The sequence below is a fragment of the Enhydra lutris genome, unplaced genomic scaffold (genome assembly GCF_002288905.1).
Source record: "Enhydra lutris kenyoni isolate GAN:26980312 unplaced genomic scaffold, ASM228890v2 scaffoldscaffold57, whole genome shotgun sequence".
NCBI classification, from domain to species: Eukaryota; Metazoa; Chordata; class Mammalia; order Carnivora; family Mustelidae; genus Enhydra; species Enhydra lutris.
The window spans coordinates 6,801-9,980 of record NW_019154141.1 but is presented as its reverse complement, the minus strand read 5'-3'; the positions used below and the strand labels follow the sequence as shown (position 1 = coordinate 9,980).

General features: G+C 49.2%; 1 pseudogene; it reads left to right on the top strand.

Annotated features, from left to right (window-relative positions):
• Positions 1-1,507, top strand: part of LOC111158194 — a 9,042-nt pseudogene extending 7,535 nt beyond the window's left edge.
• Positions 1,508-3,180: the final 1,673 nt, after the last annotated feature.

The window sequence follows — 3,180 nt, the reverse complement described above, 5'->3', positions numbered from 1 at the left end:
TTCCCTCCTACACTGTTGGTGGGAATGCAAGCTGGTGCAACCACTCTGGAAAACAGCATGGAGGTTCCTCAAAAAGTTGAAAATAGAGCTACCCTACAACCCAGGAATTGCACTACTGGGTATTTACTCTAAAGATACAAACATAGTGGGGCGCCTGGGTGGCTCAGTGGGTTAAGCCGCTGCCTTCAGCTCAGGTCATGATCTCGGGGTCCTGGGATCGAGCCCCGCATCGGGCTCTCTGCTCAGTGGGGAGCCTGCTTCCTCCTCTCTCTCTGCCTGCCTCTCTGCCTGCTTGTGATCTCTGTCTGTCAAATAAATAAATTAAAAAAAAAAAGATACAAACATAGTGATCCAAAGGGTCACGTGCACCCAAAGGTTTATAGCAGCAATGTCTACAATAGCCAAACTATGGAAAGAACCTAGATGTCCATCAACAGATGAATGGATAAAGAAGATGTGGTAATATACACAATGGAATACTATGCAGCCATCAAAAGAAATGAAATCTTGCCATTTGCGACGATGTGGATGGAACTAGAGGGTATTATGCTTAGCGAAATAAGTCAGTCGGAGAAAGACAACTATCATATGATCTCCCTGATATGAGGAAGTGGAGATGCAACGTGGGGGGTTTGGGGGGTAGGAAAATAATAAATGAAACAAGAAGGGATCGGGAGGGAGACAAACCATAAGAGACTCTTAATCTCACAAAATAAACTGAGGGTAGCCAGGGGGAGGGGTGTAGGGAGCGGATGGTGGGTTATGGACATTGGGGAGGGTATGTGCTATGGTGAGTGCTGTGAAGTGTGTAACCTGGTCATTTACAGACTTGTACCCCAGGGGCTAATAATACATTATATGTTTATAAAAATAATAATAATTTTTTAAAAAGAAAGAAATCAGGGGCAAAGGTGCTGACCCCAGGCTAAGCCTGCAGGGAGGCCCTAAAGACTTATCCTTAGTTGGGCAACATGGCTGTGCCCTCAGAGGGGCTTCCGAGCAGGGACCAAGGCTTGCTTGTCCTGCAGGTCTGGGCTCAGGCATCAGGTCAGGGAGGAAGGGGCTGGGGTTGTCCCTGAAGAGGGGGCTCACTGCTGTCACCCTGTTCCCTGCACAGGGCCCTGCTGTGCAACCTTCACTTTGTGCTCTTGACCTTTGTGAAGGTGCCCAGGCTTGGGACTCTGGTGGGGCTGAGCCAGGGTCAGAGGGACCCAGGGAGAGAATAGAGTCAGCCTGAACAGGAGAACCACAGCTCCCATGATGCTGACACTCCTGCACCCTCTGACCTCTGAGCAGGGATCGGGCAGTGTTGCAGCTCCAAGACAGATCTGATCCCCGTTAGGTGGGGACTCCTCTCGTCCTGACCTCAGGCATAAGCTCTGGCTGCCTCCCTGCTCCTCACAGTTCGGGGAAGATGGCCTTCTCTGTAGCAGCCAAGAAGCCTCCTGTGTGGACCCTCCTGCTGCCTCTTTGCCTTGCGACCCTGGAGGGGCTCTGCCAAAGATGATGGACCATTGCAGCGTGCAGGACTCTGGCCAATGATGGGTTTTAAAATTCCCAACCAACCAGTCACTATAAAAACCAGAATTAAACCAAAAAGCTTGAGGGGGTTGCACATGGCCGGAGACCCCTGAAGGCCAGGTGTGCAGAGCCCTGCCAATCCCACCTGCTGCCCCTTCAGTGCCTCCTGGAGTTAGAGTCGCCCAAACATCAGATGGAAGAGGGGTTGGACCATCTCCGACCCACATCCCATCTGCTTGCTCCATACCTTTGCTATTAAATCTATGGCTTTTCCTGGGCTCCTTTGAGATTATTTCACTGGGATGCTATTTCAGTCTCTTATATGTGAAAGACCCGTCCATACTAGAGGGTCCGAAGTGAGTCTAAATCCAACACTAGAGTCACAATGTGTCCAGCAACTGGGAGGTGGGAGACAATAGAAGGGAGAGACCTGGATGATACCTTTTAATCCCCTCCAAGAGTTCCCAGTGAGGGTTCCCCTCCTATAGATGGGAAATTTTATTGATGGCCAGGAGTGGATAAAGAAAAGTATAGGGACTTGGGTTTGAAGTTATTTTCTGTGTTTGTGTTTCTTTCTTTTTTTATTAGAGAGAGAGAGAGAGAGAGAGAGCATGCGAGCTGGAGGGGGAAGGACAGAAGGAGGGTGAGAATTCCAGGCAGACTCCATGCCCAGCATGGAGCCTGATGCAGGTCCGGATTTCATGACTTTGAGACCGTGACCTGAACTGAAAGGAGGTGCCCAATGCTTAACTGTCTGAGCCACCCAGGTGCCCTTTGTTTTCTGAATTTTTAAAAAAGAGTATCATGGTATATATATATATACATATATATATATATACCTCACATATTGAAAGCCTTCACAAGCTAGGTGCGCAGTGAATGAGGAATGCTTGGTTTACTGTCACTGCAGTCAAGATCTTAATAGGGATATGGATATATGACTATAAATTGGTCAAAACTAAGTGAAGTTACTTTTTCCCTGTGTAAGTAGTTAAGTGTTTTGTGGGGAGGGACTTTGAAACAATTTATGTAGCCATGTGTCCCTCTATCTATATTGGTGGCCTCCAAGGACAGGGGACTCACCCGGTGGTCACAAAAGCAGTTCATTTCTGTCCCTCCCTTTGTCCCTTAGCCTCTCTGGTCCTTTAGGTGCAGGGCTCCAGGGACAGTCTGGATGTCTCCATCCAGACGGGACAAATGAGGGCTCAGATCTGTCTGCTTCATGCCTGTGATGCTGTCCATCCCCAGTCAGCTCAGATCACCATCACTTCCTCCTGGGTTTCACCTGAACTTTGCTCTGCCCACCCTCCCCCACTCCCCAGCAGAGCAAGGGCAAGACAGAATGCTGGTCCCTTCCTGTTTAACTTCCTCCCACTCACATAAAAAATAATGCAAGTCTTTTCCTTTTCTAATTTTCAAAGGTATACATATTTCCTCCCAATAAAACACTGGGGCATTGCCAAAGCGGGTGTGTCAGGTTGGGGGTGGGACATTTTGTCACAGCGGGTGGCTTCTGGTGGGGAACACCTCCGCCACACTCCTACAACTGCACCCACACTGTTCTGGGTCGCCAGTCAGGAAATGGTGAGACCTCAAAGCCCAGCAACCTGTGTCTTACCATGTGGGAGCTCCCGGCCACTGTCCCCTTTGCAGGGCTGA